Raw genomic sequence first — 18964 nt, forward strand, 5'->3', positions numbered from 1 at the left:
TGTTCAGCAGTCCAGATGATGGCTTGTTTCAGACTGAGAAAATGAGACTTGGTCAGATTTGAGAAATATTCTGAGGTAGAATTAACAAGATTTGATTATAGAATGTGGTGTGAGAGAAAGGAAAGAGTCACAAATGACTCCAAAATTTCTGTCTCTGGTAATGCATGTATGGTAGGGTCCTTAAGATGGGAAAAACAGTGTAGGACCAGGTTTGAGAAAAAGCAATCATGAGTTCCATACTGGCAATATTAAGTTTGCCTACGAGATCCTATGTGAAGTTTCAAGCAGGCTTTTGGGTATCAGTTTCTAGAGTTAGTGGTAGGAACTAGGCTGGAGTTATAAATTTGGAAATTGTCAGCATATACATGATATTGTTTGTAATGTTAAGGGGATCACCTAGAAAATAGTATAGATAGAAATGAGAGTGAAACCTTGTGACTTTAAGTGGGACAGAGCAAGAGAAACTAGTCGAGTCTGAGAAAAGGAAAAACCCGTGTATGGTATTTCTGTCCAGGAAAGCCCATTGGAGAATCAGTACCCAAGAGTTTTATTGTAGTCTGGTCATATAGGCACCCTCTGCTTACAAAATTTCAGAGTCCCAGAAGGAAAGCAGGTGTTCAGCATAAACCACATTATTTATAAAGTGCAGGCACAGTGAACCATAGTGATATCACTCAGGGAACATAGGAACACTCCTCAAAATGAAGTTCCCAATAGCTAGCCAACGGCCAGCCTAGCAAGTCTCTTCAAAAGCTGGCAGGCTCAGGTCTGCTATGTTAACTATTTTGTACAGACTGGCATCACAGAAGATAGGAGAATGTTTCTAGGGAGACAGATGCTGCTGAAGACACCAGTAAGATAAGGACCAAAGTGGCCAGTGGAGCTGGCAATGTCAAGGTCATTTTTGACCTTGACACACACAATTTCAGAGGTACAGTAGGACAGGGAAACTGGATCAGGGAGGATTCAGTAGTGACTTGTTTGGACTTCCTTGGTCATCCAGTGGTTAAGACTTCGCCTTCCAATGCAGGAGGTGTGGGTTCCATCTCTGGTCAGGTAGCTAAGATCCCACATGCCTCTCAGCCAGAACAAAATGTAAAACAGAACCAATGTTTTAACAGATTCAATAAAGACTTTTAAAATGGTACACATCAAAGAAGTAAAAGGAATGGCTTGTGGATGAAAGAGTGGAAATAACATGTAGACAAAGGATATTTCAAAAAGTTTTCTGTGAAAGGAAGCAAAAGAAAGAAAGGCAGCTTAAAGAAGATTTACAGCAAAAAGGTTTTTAACAGACGAAAGATACTGTTTGTGATCAGCATAGTTCATTAGAAAGGGAGAGAAGATGACATGGAGAGAGAGGGATTAGATCCAGAGCAGGAGTGAAATGATAGGAGGAGATCCTCCCTTTGAAACAAGCGGGGAGGAGGAGAAAATTTGGCACAGGTGCAGGTAGAATTGTAGATCTGCAGAAGATAAGCAACTTCTGATGGCTTCTATTTTCTCAGAGAAGCATGAGGCAGTGTCCTCAACTGAGAGTGCAGGGTCGTGGAAAAAATGCAAAAGGGGTGAGGGTGAAGAGGAAATTTGGGGATTTCTAGAGGAAGGAGGAAAACAATTTGGGAAAAAGAATGTAGAAGCTGGGGAGCTCGCAGGAGAGAGGTCATGTCAGGGGATAAGGAAGAGGCCAGACTTATATTCTTAATGTTTTATTAATGAAAGGCAATACATTGAATTTATATCATTGGAATGTTTCAACCTCTACCAAGATTTACTTCAAAAGGAAACTATTGTTTTAGGTAGCAGTTAAAAATAAGAACCAAATATTTTTTATTTATTAGTCTAAAGCTACATTAGTAGGAACAGACGAAAAGTACAGTTTCATTCCTAAATTACCAGTGAACAGCTGAAACTCAGTGACCAACTAATGGCCCCCAGACACACACAAAGAATACCTCTAACATAATGCTATTACTTTCCCCATCAAACACAACAGGAAGAGTGGTTATGTTTAGCTGATAGTGTTAGATGGTCTGTCATGTAGAGTTTACATTACTTCTGAATATCAAGTTGGTGGATTATGAAGTTATTTATAATATATAGATTTTCAAACTGCTATTACAGGAGTGTCTTTTCATTTTCATGGATGTGTCTCATGAACTTCAAATAATGCCACTTGCAGCAACATGAATGGACCTAGAGAGTGTCATACTGAGTGAAGTAATTCAGAGAAGGAGAAATATTGTATGACATCCCTTATATGAGAAATCTAAAAAGAAATGATACAAATGAACTTACAAAACAGACACTCAGGGACTTAGAAAATGAACTTGCAGTTGCTGAGGGAAGAGATAGTTAGGGAGTTTGGGAAAGTCATGTACACACTACTATGTTCAAAATGGATACCCAACAAGGACCTGTTATACAGCACATGGAACTCTGCTCAATCCAGCCTGGATGGGAAAGGCTTTTGGGGGAGAATGGATACAGGTATATGTATGCTGAGTCCCTTCACTGTTCACCTGAAACTACCACAACATTGATAATTCGCTATATCCCAGAACAAAATAAAAAGTTTGATGTTTGGAAAAAAAAAAAAGAAAAGAGGATTGACATATACACACTACCATATATCAAATAGATGACTAATGAGAACCTGCTGTACAGCACAGGGAACTCTACTCAATACTCTGTAATGACCTATATGGGAATAGAATCTGAAAAAGAGTGGATATATGTGTATGTATAACAGATTCACTCTGTTGTACAGCAAAAAAATAATGCAACACTGTAAATCAACTATAATAAAAATTAATTTAAAAAAAAAAAGCTTCAAGAATCTTGGCTACCTGAAGGAAATATTATAGTACGTACACTGACTCACATTTGTTGAATTCCAGCTGCAGCACTTGTCAAAGAACTACTCTACTCCTCCCATTTATCTCATTGTTACTTTCAGTTGTGAGATGAAAATTTTCTCTTTAAATCGATTCCTCTAATTAAATATTCAAGTAGCTAATTTAGTCGCTTATTTAATCTCAGGTTAAATCAGAAAAAAAGATTTCCGTACGTAAAAAACTCTAAGCTGCCTTCTGTGACTTCGGTGCTTTTCTCAATGCATAAATCATTATCGCCTGACTCAGTTTTCTAGGTCATGGAATCATTAAGCTCAAAATCTGCCTTTCCTAGATGCAACTAATTCAGTGCTATAATCTTTACTTGTTTGAATTTTACAATGTGTAACTTTGCATATATTTCCAAAGTATTTTTATGTTAATTCATGATTGGAGCTTAACACCTTAGTAGGCAAAAGTGAGGAAGGAGCATTGAGTAGGGAAAGGCTTCAGACCTGGATGATGATCTGACACTCATGAAAGCAAAGTGGGGAGGAAACAGACTTGGACAAGGAGAGCCTAGCAGAGTTTGCAGATCTAGCGAAGTCTCAGTCAACCCAGTGGGAAGCTCCAGAGCAAAACTCGCCTGATAGAAAAGTTCTGCACTGAGTAGAAGTAACGAGGTTCGGTAGCCCTGCCGTGCTCAGTCACTGTGTCGGGGGGTGGGTGCTGCACTAGGAAGATGATGACCTCAGCTTGAATGTTGCTGTGGTAGGTTCCAAAGGTGCTGCAGCTGGAAGCTGTCAGCTGACTGCATTCTTCCAGCTGAAGGGAGATCCAAGCAAGGAAAGGCCTCTTTGTGCCAGGTGCACCAGCTGTACCTCTTTTGCTAGTGTTGCCCTCTTTAAACAGTTCAGTTCTGCAGTTCAAATCATGGGTTGTAGCACAGTCTGCAACTCTCCTCCTTTTCACCAAGCCCTCATCTCTCAATTAGGCACTCTTGGCAGATTAATCTTTGTTAAGAGGCCATTTTTATCCTATCAGTCTTTTGCTCAAAAATATTCCCTGTCTCTCTGTTATTAACAAAATTAAGCCCAGACTCTTGCGTGGTACTCAAGGCCCACACAAGATCAGCCCCAATCTACCATTCTGCTTTTATCTTTGTGTCCTTTCTAGTCAATCCATGTAGGGCCTACTAGTGATTTCCCCAGAATTTCATTCATATTTACATATTTCTTGTTGCTCACATAATACCTTCTATTCCTGTTTGACACACCAGTCTTCTTTCTATCTGCCTATCAGAACCCAGCTCATCTTTCAAGGCCCAGTTTACATTCCCTCTTCTATAGAAAGCAATGTCTGACCCTTCCTTGAAAACAGTTCAATATGTATCCCACTTATTCATATTCTTCCCTATTTTATTGCCTATGTTTTAATGTTAGTATGTATCTTTTCTACCTATTCTGTCATTTCCTATGGGATTAAAGGAGCATAATGCTGTTTTCTCCTCTGCAAGTACTCCATGATTGAATGAAGAGAGCCATGAATGAGGGTATGTAGATGGTAAGAAGCCACCACAGAAATGGGAGCAATAGAAGAGAGTCAGAACTTCAGAATGATGTAGAAAAATGCACTGGCAAGAGAAAGCCTACTCTGTGTGACTATTTTGTGGGGATGGGTGACACTCTTTCTTAGGTACAGACCAGGGCAGGATTCTTTACCCAATTTACAGAGCTCTCTAGGCTATTATGGGTGGGCTTTAGGGTAGCTTCCTGATCTACAACTCTGTGAAATTTATAAAAATTTGTATACATGTGTATGTAACTTTTCTGGCAAGATGATCTATAGCTTTTATATGATATGGTTTTCAAAGGGGTCTGTGATCATAAAAATATTTAAAACCACTTGACCAGGGTTTGTGGCCATAGTAGGAGAGAGGTCATGCAGGTTGAATGTGATTTGGCAAGTAGGAGATCACTGGTAATCTTAAAAAATTTTTTTCTACAGAATGAAGGAAGCAGAAGCCAAATTCCCAGAAATTAAGGAGTGAATGAGTGGTGAGGAAGTGGAGGTAGCATATATACCTCCAGAAATATATCCATGAATAAGAAGGGAGATCTATGACAATTTGAGGAACAGGTGGATCAGGGAAGGTGTTTCTGAGAGGGGATAGTAGGTACGTGAGCATATCTAAAGAAGAAGACATGTAAAGGGAATAAATATTAAAGGGAGTAGGTGGAGAAATGTCTTGGTAGTCGGAGTTTATGCTGTGGCAGCAATCCCAAAAGAATAGTGACTTAAAACATAAAAGTTTATTTCTTGCTAATGCAGACTCTGCTGTAGACTGCTGTCCTCTATGCCAAAACCCACTGACCCATGTTGCTCGAGTCTTTGGAAAACAGGCTTATGGCTGGAGAAGAGAACGGTCCCTCATACCGAGGGATGTGACAGCCGCTACTGTGAAGTGACACCTGTTACTTCTACTCATGTTTCACCAGCCGGAACTAGTCGCATGGTCACAATTGGAGGGAGGGGCAGGGAATGTGGAAGAAATAGGAAAATAAATTTGGTGAGTGTATAATTATGTAGCTACATGAGGGGATCCAGAAAAAAGCAAAAGGAATTCTGGGAAGTTGGAAACAGCATAGTTTTTTAATATCCCCATATCTTCTTACTGGGCTTTGCTTGTCACTCAGCTGGCAAAGAACCCACCTGCAATGTGGGAGACCTGGGTTCGATCCCTGGGTTGGGAAGATCCCCTGGAGAAGGGAAAGGCTACCCACTCCAGCATTCTGACCTGGAGAATTCCATGGACTGTATAGTCCATCTAGTCGCAAAGAGTCACACGACTGAGCAACTTTCACTTTCACTTTTCATCTTCCTACAAAAATACAAGTTGGGTTCAAAACCTGAAGCCCACAATCATGAATAGCAAGTTTATGTAGCCAGTTATGAGCTCCTGTATATACACTGGTGAGGATACATCATGGTAGCAAAAGGTTCACGTGTGGGAAGATGCAGAGGGAGCCAAAACACAATGCCAAATTACCAGGAGATGGCACCGCACTCCAGTACTCTTGCCTGGCAAATCCCGTGGACGGAGGAGCCTGGTAGACTGCAGTCCATGGGGTCGCTAGGAGTTGGACACGACTAAGCGACTTCACTTTCACTTTTCACTTTCATGCATTGGAGAAGGAAATGGCAACCCACTCCAGTGTTCTTGCCTGGAGAATCTCAGGGACGGGGGAACCCGGTGGGCTGCCGTCTCTGGGGTCACACAGAGTCAGACACGACTTAAGCGATGCAGCAGCAGCAGCTCCTGCAAAAAGAAGTCCCACTTGGTGTATAAAGATTAGAGAGTTCATCAGAGGGTAGCACTCAAACTTGGTGAGAAACTTTATGGGCTCCACTTCTCAGGTGAGCATGAGGGAACTATGGGAAGGTCAGATGGTGCTAGAATGATCTGGGCTTTATACACTCCTGAAACCAACCTGAGCTTCCTTCCAGAGAGAAGCTGCTACGACAGGACTTAAAACAGGCCACATTTTATAACTACCACAAATGGTATTAATTGTAGAACTCCAAATCTGAAAATTCATCCCTTCATTTATTTCCATGCCAATTATATTTAGTAATATTGCCCAATGTTACATACAAGAGGGCTTGCAATGAGATTGTTGTTGTTGTCTAGTCACTAAGCCCTGTCCAACTCTTTTGAGATGCTATGGACTGTAGCCCACCAGGCTCCTCTGTCCATGGATTTCCCAGGCAAGAGTACTGGAGTGGCTTGCCATTTCCTTCTCCAAGGGATCTTTTTGACCCAGGAATTGAACCTGAGTCTCCTGCTTTGGCAGGCAGGTTTTTTACCACTGAGCCACCAAGGAAGCCCTACAATGAGATACATGGCACCATTAAGATACTTCAGTAATAAAATGCAGTCAACATAGTGATCCTCCCAATTTGACCATGAATTCCCTCCCAATATCAAATCCCTAGGAAATATTAAAGCCTGAAGATTAAAACCCCTTACAAATTATAGCCCAAAGAAATTAACACCTAAAGTCAAATTATCTTGTCCTTGAGATTTAAACTTCAAAGAAATTAAGGTCCAGAATTCATTCTTTTCACTTCATATTTTATTCAGTCTTATTTAGAAGAGTGCTTAAGACTCAGATAGGGTCAGAAGTTTTTGTAAGCAGTTGTAGCTTGTACAGAAATTTATTAGTTTAACACTGTCTCCCATTGAGTTTCTAGAGAGTCAAAAAAATCAGTAAGACACAAAATTATTACAACACTGGCCCAGCATCCATTAAAATTAGAAAGAGCTATTCCTCAGTCTCTGGTGTAGTTATTCCAGGCAAATTTGTCTTCTTAAAGCCCATTAATTGTGCTTAGTTGGTCAGTTGTGTCTGACTCTTTGTGACCCCACAGACATAGCTTGCTAGGCTCCTCTGTCCATGGGGATTCTCCAGGCAAGAATACTGGAGTGGGTTGCCATGCCCTCCTCTAGGGGATTTTCCCAACCCAGGGATCAAACCCAGGTCTCCTGAATTGCAGGCAGATTCTTTACCATCTGAGCCACCAGGGAAGCCCAGGGTTTCAGAGGAGTCAGGGATGAAAAGAAGAGAAATTTTCAGTTTTAGCTTTACCAAGATGGTTGATCTGATAGAAGTTTCTGGAATCCATGTCCTATGAACATAATTTGGAGATGTCAAATTTGGCACTTTCGATTTTCCATTTCTAGTGGGGTAATTTGCTATCCATATTAACTCTTCTTTCAGAGAGTAGCATTTGAGGTACATACTGTTATCTTCTTGTGAAGCTTAAAATTTTGTGGAGCTTGAAGATTGGATTAGTCCTGATAGGCTGGATTATGTTGCAATGGCAAGCTTAAAATTTTAATGGCTTGAAACAACAATAGTCTATTTTTCAGTCATACTACATATCCATCATGAATTGGCAGGGAGTTCTGTTCAATCTGTATCCACTTAAGGAACTAGGATGATACAACCACCACAGATTTTTCCATGATCACCACAATAGGGACAAATAAATGTGACAAATTGTTGACCTGGCTCTTAAAATCCCTGCCAAGAAGTACTGCACATCTCTCTGACTCATTCTTGGATTTTCCAGGCAAGAATACTGGAGTGGGTTGCCATTTCCTTCTCCAGAGGATCTTCCCAATCCAGGGATTGAACCCTGGGTCTCCTGCATTGGCAGGCAGATTCTTTACCCCTGACAACCTGGGAAGCCCTTCATTCACATACCGTTGGCTAAGCATGTTATGCGGCCTTCTACCTTCAAAGGGAACAGGAAGGATAATTTTGCCTTTGAACTGCAAGTTCTTGCCCTTTCATTGCCACATTTAGAGTGACCTCTTTATTAATACTGCTTGTGTAATACCTTGTGAGCTGAAAAGTTAAGTCCTTGGCCATCAGTTGCTATGACTGCTTCCAGCTATAGAATAGCTTACACCAAGGTTTCCCAAACTTGTCTGATCAAAATAATCACCTGGGTGCTTACAATTTTTAAATAACTGGGTACAGTTATTAAAAATACTGATTCCTATGTCCTATTCCTAAAGAAATGATTCAGTAGATTTGGAATGAAGCCCATGAATTAAAAAAAAAAAAAAAATACCCTGTTAGGCAAAGAAATCTGACAAGAGTGGTTTTATGTAAAAACATTTTTAAATTATTATCTTTAATTATTTATTCATTCATTTGTTTCTCTGTTTTATTTTTGGCTGTGCTGGATCTTTGTTGCTGTGCGTGGGCTTTCTCTAGCTGCAGTGAGCGGGGCTTCTCTTTATTGTGGTGCATGGGCTTCACTGTGGTGGCTGCTCATTGCCGAGCACAGGTTCTAGGCATCCAGCTTCAGTGGTTGTGGCACACTGGCTTAGTTGCTCTGCAGCACGTGGGACTCTTCCCAGACCAGAGATTGAACCCTTGTCCCCTGCATTTGCAGGCAGATTCTTATCCACTGTACCACAAGGAAAGTCCCATAAGTGTTTTTAATAGACTTTATTTTTGGAGTAGTTTTAAGTTCACAGAAAAGTTGAGTGGAAAGTACAGAGAGTTCCCATATGCCCCCTAACCCCAAACATGTACAACTTGCCCCACTATCAACATCCCACACCAGAGTGGTACATTCGCTATAATGAATGAACTCACATTGACACATCATCACCCAAATTCCAGAGTTTACCTTAGGGTTCTCTCTTGGTGGTGTACATTCTAAAGGTCTGTCTGCCATTTTGTATCATAGAATTGTTTCCTTGCTCTAAAACTCCTCTGTGCTCTGCCTATTCAGCCCTTTCTTCTCCCTAACTCCCAGCAACCACTGATCTTATTGCCTCCATAGTTTTGCCTCTTCCAGAAAGTTATACTTGGAGTCATACAACATGTAGCCCTTTCAATGGACTTCTTTCACTAGTATGGTGCATTTAAGATACCTGTATGTCTTTTCCTGACTTAGTAACTTATTTACTTTTAGTTCTGAATAATATTCTATTGACTGGACCATAGTTTGTTTATTCATTCACCTACTGAAGGATATCTCGGTTGCTTTCAAGTTTTGGTAATTAGGAATAAAGCTGCTCTAAATATCTGTGTGCAGGTTTTTGTGTGAACATAAAGCTTTCAACTCCTTTGAACTTCTGGTTTGAATATTAGCTTTCAATATTCTGTTTCATTGATCTACTTTTAGAATTGTTTTGCCAGTACCACAGTGTCTTTTTTCCTTTAATTTTATTGAAATATAATTGAGATATTACCACACTGTCTTGATTATTCTAACTTTAGAGTAAGTCTTGAAATCAGGCTGTATCAGCCTTCTGACTTTTTTCTTCTCCTTCAATGTTGAATTAGCTATTCTGTGTCTTTTGCCTCCATGTGAACTCCAGAGTCAGCTTGTCAGTATACACAAAGTAACTTGCTGGGGTTTTTATTGGGATTGTGTTGAATATATATATCAAGTTGGGAAGAACTGACATTTTGACAATATTGAGTCTCCTTACTTATGATCATGGTATATCTCACTTATTTAATTCTTTGTTTTATTTCATCAGAATTCTGTAGTTTTACTTAAACAGGTCTTGTGCATATTTTGTTAGGTTTATACATAAGTATTTTATTTTATTTAGTGGATACTAATATAGATAATATTGTATTTTTAATTTCAAATTTTACTTTGCTGCTAAATAGGGAAGCAACTGTCTATTATAAATTAACCTTGTATCCTACAACCTTTCTGTAATCACTTATTAGTTCCAGAACTTTTTTTATTGATTATTCTGGATTTTATACATAGACAATCATGTCATCTGTGAACAAAAAGTATTTTACTTCTTCCTTCTCAACATATATACCTTTTATTTCCTTTTCTTATTGCATTAGATAGGACTTCCAGTATGATGTTGAAAGGAGTTGTAAGAGAGCAGATCCTTGACTTGCTTCTGATCTTAGTGGGAAAGCTTCTAGTTTCTCACTTTTAATTTTTTTAATTAAAAATTTTTATTTATAAATTTATAAATATATTTATAAAAATAAATATTTATTTTTTAATTTAAAATTTTTAATTAAAAATTTAAATTGGAGTGTAGTTGATTTACAATGTTGTGTTGGTTTCAGGTGTACAGCAAAGTGGATCGGTTATACATATGCATATAGCCTCTCTTTTTTAGATTCTTTTCCCTTATAGGTCATTACACAGTACTGAGTAGACTTTCCTATGCTATACAGCAGGTTATTATTAGTTATCTATTTCATGCATAGCAGTGTTATATGTCAGTCCCAATCTCCCAATTTATCCCTCACCCTTTACCTCCTGGTAACCATTAATTTGTTTTATCTGTGACTCTGCTTCTGTTTTGTGAATAAGTTCACTTGTATCCCCTCTTGTTTTAGATTCTGCATATAAGCAATATCATATATTTGTCTTTCTGTGTCTGACTTATTTCACTCAATATGAGAATCTCTAGGTCCAGCCAATGTTGCTGCAAATGGCATTATTTTGTTCTTTTTTTTTTTATTCCTGAGTAATATTCCACTGTATATATGTACCATATCTGTGTTATCCATTCCTCTATTAATAGACATCTAGGTTACTTCCAGGTCCTGGTTATTGTGAACAGCGCTGCAATGGACATTGGGGTGCGTGTATCTTTCTGAATTACGATTTTCTCCATGTATATGTCCAAGAGTGGGATTGCTGGGTCATATGGTATTTCTGTTTTCAGTTTTTTAAGGAACCTCCATACTGTTCTCCAGAGTGACTATACAAATTTACATTCCCACTAACAATGTAGGAGAGTTCCCTTTTCACCACACTCTCTTCAGCATTTATTGTTTGTAGATTTTTTTTGATGATGGCCATTAGTGATGTTGAGCATCTTTTTATGTGCTTTTTGGCCATCTGTGTGTCTTTTTTTTGATAAATGTCTGTTTAGAGCTTACCCCCATTTTTTTTTTTTTTTTTTGATTGGGCTATTTGTTTGTTTTTGTTTTTTTAACTGAGCTGCATGAGGTGGTTTCTCACTCTTAAGAATGATGTTACCTGTAGGTTTTTTGTAGATGTTCTTTATTAAGTTGAGGAAGTTCACCTCTATTCTTAGTTCACTGAGAGTCACATAGGCTTTTGTCTTATTCTTGTAGTTCTTTCAGCTGCATAATCAGCAACAGCAGATTCCAAAATTGCTGTTCATGTTTCTAAAGCCTAGGACTCTAGGCTCTAGTGAGTGTCAACACCTTTGCCAGGTTCTCTGTGAGACACTCTGTTTTTTCTGTTTTTGAATTTCATAAACCACAAGGCACAGAAATTCCTGCATGCCCATCTATACCAGCACTTCTTACTGTATTTTCTACTCCTGAATCTGTGGACAAGCCAAGTTCATAAAGTTTAGTCCCTTCAATTTTGTCCTTTGCCCTGAATGCCAGCAACAACTGAAAGAACTTGTTTTGTTTCCTGAGGGCCATCCAGAACTTGGCTTCTGGTTTAAAAAACAACAAAGGCCTAAAAGGATCTAATTCTGCCACCATCTAGCATTTGCAAGTTCACAGTGTTTACCTATGTGGCTTAACCTTTCAGAGAATGCAGAGACCACTTGCAGGTCATGTGCCCAAGACAAGGGTCTTATGGTTCCTGAGACTTTGCTGAGCCTGCCTTTATAAAAATAACCACTCACGTATGGACCAATCCACTGTAAATGACAGTCCCTTCCTATGGTTAGAGTACTGAATACTCTGAGACAGCTTCTTTTCCAGACTACAGCAGTTAAAAGCTCATACAACTGCCAAGGTCAAAACATTTCTGACCACACCCTAAAGTTTACTCATACTGATAAATTTATGTAGCTCCTCTCCATTCCCAGTTTGAGTCTTGATTTTTCAGTATCCTTTAACATCTGTCTGATTGGAGGTCTTCAAACTTTAGGGTTGTACTCCCTTTTAAACTGCAGAGTTCCCCAGGCCCTGCATGGGTAGAGCTGTTCTCCTGAGCGTCTTATATCCAGGGAGAGAGCAATTGATTCAGGCCATGTGGGCTGACCGGCTACCGAGTGATCTAAAAGTTGGTTAGAGAATGCTGGTTTATTTTCCACAAATTTGCCGATCAAGTAAGCCATTCCTCTTCTCCTGAGATAGATTGGATTTAGAGGCAAAAAAGCCAAGAGGTAAACTAATTGGATTCTCTCTGTATGGGAAGAAACAAGAGTGTAGGAGAAATGTTTTCTGCTAAAAGGGTGGTCTCTCTCAGTGCATTAGAAGACATAAAAGTATTTATGTCTTAAAAATATTTCAGGCAGGGGAAGATAGGGGAACTTGAGGAAAGTACAGAATGGTTTAGAATAATGATTGTAGAGTATAGAATAAGAACTCAAGGAGAAATTAATTATTTTAAAAATTCCTGAATATCCCTGATGGTCCAACAAGATCTAGGAAGTTTGAATCAGGGAACTGAGATGAAGAAAGGTGACTAATGGAAAGGACTAATCTGTTTTTTTCCTTTTGGCCCTAGGGCGTGTGGGATCTTAGTTCCCCCACCAAGGATCAAAACCCTGCCCCCTGCAATGGAAGCACAGAGTTTTAATCACTTACTGGACCACCAGGGAAGTCCCTAGAAGGAAGTCATACTAACCAGACTGAGAGATAACCAGGATGACTGTAATGACTAGGCTCTAGTCAAGCCAAATGAAATGCTGATACTACACGTGTTTAATATGAGCCAGGTTTATGTGGATTATCTCATCTAACCTTCAAAGGAATCCTGAGAGAAATTTAGGGCATAGACAGATTAAGTAAGTCATCCCTGGTCATTCAGCTAGTGAAAGGCAGAGTCGGATTTAAACTTAGGCAGTTTGACGATAAAATCTGTAGTCTTGAAAAGAAATAGAAGTAGTAAACAAGCTAATTAATTAAATCTGTAGTCATAACCGCAATACTAGGGGTTGAAGGTTGATGGAATATATGTTACCCTGAGAACAAAAATCAGGTTCAATAGAATGGAGAAGTAACAAGCAAGAGGTGATAGCTGGGGAGGAACATTTCAGTTTAACATCTTGGAGGTTGAGCAGTTTCCATATCCAAGGAAGCTAAGTGACAGGAAATCAGTAAGGCTGAGGGACTTTCCTGGTGGTCCAGTGGCTAAGATGCCTCACTCTCAATGTAGGGGGCCTGAGTTCCTTCCCTGGTCAGGGAACTAGATCCCACATGCTGCAACTAAGTCCTGGCACAGCCAAATAAATAAATAAAAAGAAGTCAGTAAGGCTGAGAAAGTGTGAGGTCAGATTGTCAAAAAAATCAGAGAGCGCACAAAAAAGTCATAGAGAGCAAAAGTCATGTTGACCTTGTCAGGGACGATATCATTGTAATGAGAAAAAGGGAAGTTCCTGAAGCTATCAAGGAACATAAGGGCCAGCCCCAAGGCTGGTAGACAAATCTGATAGGGAAGCGGGTCTGTAAACATTGCAAAACAAAGTATGTCTTGTTCATTTTCTCCCCCGCCTCTCAATTTGCAGAGCAGGAGACCCCCTTAATTTACTTTGGAAAAAAGTGAAGACTGAACAAAGGCTAAGAGATGTGTTGCATTGCTTAATTATGGCTAGTTGATAACAATGTGAAATATAAAGTCTCAATAATTTGTTAAATCTTTGTTGTTTGGCTTGTCTCATTTTAACATTGAGAATCAAGCTATTATATACCTAAGTAATCATTTACTATGAGAATATACAGAGAAATACCTAGAATAGAAATATAACACTTTTATTCCCAGGTAAAAGTATAATACTTTTATTCACAGAAGCTGCTTTCTTATTTTTCATTAAAATTTCTGCATTTATCTGATATACATGCCATTTAAATATAATTTTTATTTCCTTGGACATTCTTGAATAAAATATTCTCGTGCTGTTCCATGGCAGAAATAATATTCATTGCCACTGTTTTGATGACATTTTTTCAAAAATCTCTTGCTCCTTGGTGGCTCAGATGGTAAAGAATCTGCCTACAATTCAGGAGACCTGGGTTCGATCCCTGGGTTGGGAAGATCCCCTGGAGAAGGGCATGGCAACCCACTCCAGTATTCTTGCCTGGAGAATCCCTATGGACAGAGGAGCCTGGCAGGCTACAGTCCATGGGGTTGCAAAGAATCGGATACAACTGAGCAACTAAGCACTGCACCCCCAGTCTCAGATTTGTATTAACTTATCCTTCATGAATTCATAGCATTTTTTTGTAATCTCTCTCTGGAATGCTCTCTCTCATAGTGATGATAATTATAATAGGAAGACCTCGACTATGCAGTTCTTAATCTCTTTTAAAGTCACAAGCATTTAATGCTGTAGTTTGCTTTTTTGTGTCCCTCTTTATTTCAGCTGATTGTCCTTTCCTCACTGGAGAATGGACTGTGTCATTTAGCAATGAGCTAGCTTATGAGCTTTTATACTTTTGGTTCTAGATCTTTATTGGAAACATCAGATGATGATCTGACATGTGACATCTAGGTGTATTTTCAACTATTTTCTATGTGTTTCAGCTATTTTCTGATGTGTTAAAACAATTCTGATCTGTTTTTTCCTTCTAGGGCATTTTCTCTTTGAGTAAAATCCTTTGTCATTTTTATAAACACTTTCAGAGTATTTGATTTGAGTTTTAAATGGTTTCAAGGCTGTTCTGGTTTTTAGAATATCTACACCTGAAAGTTTTTGAACTTGAAAAGTACCTAAAGGTTTTACTGATTTAAAACACTCCTGAAATAAATAGTTCAGTTCTCCATAATAGGTTAGTTTGTTGAATTTGTTTTTCAGTTGCCTTTCTGTTTTTCCTAATGAAAGCATAGCACTGTCTCTCTTCAGAGAAGGCAATGGCACCCCACTCCAGCACTCTTGCCTGGAAAATCCCATGGATGGAGGAGCCTGGTAGGCTGCAGTCCATGGGGTCGCTAAGAGTCGGGCATGACTGAGCAACTTCACTTTCACTTTTCACTTTCATGTATTGGAGAAGCAAGTGGCTACCCACTCCAGTATTCTTGCCTGGAGAATCCCAGGGACAGGGAGCCTGATGGGCTGCCGTCTCTGGGGTCGCACAGAGTCGGACACGACTGAAGTGACTTAGCAGTAGCATCATGTCCATTGAGTCCCTGATGCCATCTCTTGCCTGATAACAGTCATTTCTTTTTGCATTCTTTTGTTCTCTTCAGTCAGTTCACTCAGTCGTGTCCGACTCTCTGCAACCCCAGGAACTGCAGCACATCTAGCTTCCCTGTCTATCACCAACTCCCGGAGCTTGCTCAAACTCGTGTCCATCGGGTCGACCTGTTCAAAGGCAAACATCATGCCTACGCTTAGATCACAAATTAGCTTAGGTCAAAAAATGGTTTCTCTTATGTCAAGAAAGCCATGCCTGGTTCTCTTTCTCCAGAGACCCTCTGCCCTATCTACTTACCCTTGTTTCCTTGGCTGCCAACCTGACCCACAGGCATTGCCTCCATCATCTCTGGCCTGGGCTCTTTCTTTGCTCAAAATGTCACCTTTAGGAAACCTTCTCTGAGCCCTTACTATTTTTTTCTGACCCCTTATTTTATCTCTTTTTTTTTTTTTTTGGTGGAGGGGGGGCAATGCGAGGCTTGAGGATTGTAGTTCCCTGACCAAGGAGTGAACCCAGGCACCCAGCAGTAGACGTGTGGAGTCCTACCTACTGGACCACCACGGACTTTCATGACCTCATTTTATTTTATTTTATTAATAATTTTAATTAATTAATTTCTTTACTCATTTTTGGTTGTGCTGGATCTTCCTTGCTGTGCGGGTTTTTCTCTAGTTGAAGGGTGAGGGCTTCTCATTGTGGTGGCTTCTCTTGCAAAAGCATGGGCTATAGGGTGTGAGGGCTTCTGTAGCTGTGGCTCCCAGGCTCTAGAGCACAGACTCAATATTTGTGGCACACAGGCTTAGTTGGTCCACAATATATGGGATCTTCTTGGACCAGGGATTGAACCCATTGGCAGGCGGTTTCTTATCCACTGTGCCACCAGGAAAGCCCCCTGGCCCTCTGTTTTAAATTACACTCTTGAAGCAATCTGTTCTTTTCCCCTGCCATTGTTTTATTCATATAGCATTTACTGTCCTCTGATATATTTTAATGGGTATATTATTTATTACCTGTACTGCCACATGCTCAAATATAAGTTTCATTTGGAGTTTGAGTTTATTGATTGAATAGTGCCAGACACAGAGAAGTCTCTATGAGAGAAAAAAAAAAAATGAATGAATTTAGCAGTTAGCGTGAGAAGTGAGTATAGTATAATCAAACCTATGGTTTTTCCAGTAGTCATGTACAGATATGAGTTGGACCGTAAAGAAGGCTGAGCACTGAAGAATTGATGCTTTCAAACTGTGGTGCTGGAGAAGACTCTTGAGAGTGCCTTGGACAGCAAGGAGATCAAACCATTCAATCCTAAAGGTAATCAACCCTGACTATTCGTTGGAAGGGCTGATGCTGAAGCTGAAGTTCCAGTACTTTGGCCACCTGACATGAAGAGCTGACTCACTGGAAAAGACCCTGATGCTGGGAAAGAGAGAAGGCAAAAGGAGAAGGGGGTGACAGAGGATGAGATGGTTAGATAGCATCACTGACTCAAAGGACATGAATTTGAGCAGACTCCAAGAGATAGTGAAGGAAAAGGAGAACCTGGTGTGCTGCAGTCCATGGGGTGGAAAAGAGTTGGACACAACTTAGCGACTGAACAACAACGAGAAGTGACAATTGTTTACTAAACAAAGTAATCCCTGAGATATTGGATAAGAATCTGTGATTGTGCTTACAGTGGAGACTTTAAGAAGCTTAGTGGAATGCAGACAGGTGGGAAACCCCTGAGAACTCAAACCTTTGTGTGGCTGGCTTCCTTCCTTCCCTTTTGGGTTCCTTTGGTGAAGATAAGGGTGGGGCTGGGGTCATGTTCATCTTTACTTAGTTTAGCTAAGGTAGATTGAAGCTGTAGGTATTGCATTTTACCTGATGATCTCAAACTGTGTTATACTATTCAGCTAGCTTCTCCATTCTCCAGTCTGTCATAAACTGTGTGTGGCTTTTACAGAAGTGAGAATATTTATATCTCTCCCTCATCAGGACAGTTTCCTCCTGCAGGATCCCACTTTGCTCCAGTCCTACTCCCTGCTCCATATTAGTGTGAATGCAGTTTACTCCTGGGACAGCATCTCTCTCTCTACTTCTGTCTTTCCTTCCCTTCCACTGCTCTGCCATCTCTAAATGATACAGCCACAGTCTTTCACTTCAGACTTTTCAAAGTGTGACTACCTTTCCTGTGTACCCCCAAATTCTAGGAGATACAAGTTAAGCTCTTCAAATGATTCTCTTAAAAACTTCTTCATTTGAGGGGTAGGAGCTCCCCTCTCCCATCTCCTGTATTGGATGGTAGGGGCAGGAATGTACAGCAATGCTGGGCACCTACCTCACCACTTGCTTCTTCAGCCTCAGTGAATTTTTCATCAACTCACGTAGTCTGGTTCAGCTCAGTTTAGTCGCTCAGTCATGTCCGACTCTTTGTGACCCCCTGAACTGCAGCACACCAGGCCTCCCTGTCCATCACCAACTGCTGGAGTCTACCCAAACTCATGTCCATTGAGTCGGTGATGCCATCCAGCCATCTCATCCTCTGTCGTCCCCCTTCTCCTTCTGCCCTCAATCTTTCTCAGCATCAGGGTCTTTTCAAATGAGTAGTCTGGAGGTGGATCATAACTTAACGCTGATAAAACTTGTTTCTCAATGTTTTAACATGTTCAGAACAGCACCTGCCTTTAGAGCATGGAAAGTATTTGACATCTTGTGCAAACAGCAGAGGCCTCAACTGAGCCTGAGACTCTCTCCCACCACTCATTTTAGATTTGTTGGTCAATTTGCCTTCCATCCCCAACACACCCTCTTCATTTCATTCACAGTCCCTGAAATATACGAAAGACTCTCTTCTCTGTCCAATTAACAGATGACTGAACTAGAGATGGACTCCTAACCCTGGGAGGAATCCAACGATGGTCCATTCTGGTTCTCTCCTGACAATATGAACTGAGATGTAAGAACCTGTAGTACAATGGTAGTAGATGATTGAACTCAGCGTTATTTAGCATCAGGACTGAGAGTCCTAATGGATGAACTGGTGAGTAAACAGAAGAAGGAAGCAGAAGCAAACATGAAGGCATACAGCCAGAGACATGGGGAGAGCAGTGACTGTTGCTTTTCCATTTCCTGGAGACATTCTACCATACTGTCTGCATTTGTTTCTGTAGGATTCTTTTATGTTCTTTCTTTTTTATAGTCTCTCTTTTTATATCAGCTGGTTGAGTGAGAAATGACTGCTCCTTGCAAAGAAATTTAACAGACTAGAATAATAAATTTGTAAAGAATTATTTTTTTCTGTATGACATTTTCTTTATTATGCCTCAGTGGATATTTTGAATTTAAAACATATCATAATCCCACACTACTCAAAGTACTGTCTGAGGACCAGCAGTTTAGGCATCACTAGGAGTGTTAGAAATGCAGAATCTCGGCCTCCCCAGATCTACTGAATCATAGGATCCCAGGTGATTTCATACGCATTTGACAGCTTGTGAAGCCTAA

At 40.1% G+C, this 18964-nt stretch overlaps 1 long non-coding RNA gene across 1 annotated transcript; it reads left to right on the forward strand.

Annotated features, from left to right (window-relative positions):
• The first annotated feature begins 2834 nt into the window (after nucleotides 1-2834).
• Nucleotides 2835-18682, forward strand: LOC129622405 (uncharacterized). Its single transcript, XR_008699965.1, has 3 exons — nucleotides 2835-4386; nucleotides 16655-16789; nucleotides 18330-18682. It is a non-coding gene; the product is annotated as an uncharacterized LOC129622405 (long non-coding RNA).
• Nucleotides 18683-18964: the final 282 nt, after the last annotated feature.

This window comes from Bubalus kerabau, chromosome 11, assembly GCF_029407905.1.
Source record: "Bubalus kerabau isolate K-KA32 ecotype Philippines breed swamp buffalo chromosome 11, PCC_UOA_SB_1v2, whole genome shotgun sequence".
In the NCBI taxonomy this organism is placed as follows: domain Eukaryota; kingdom Metazoa; phylum Chordata; class Mammalia; order Artiodactyla; family Bovidae; genus Bubalus; species Bubalus kerabau.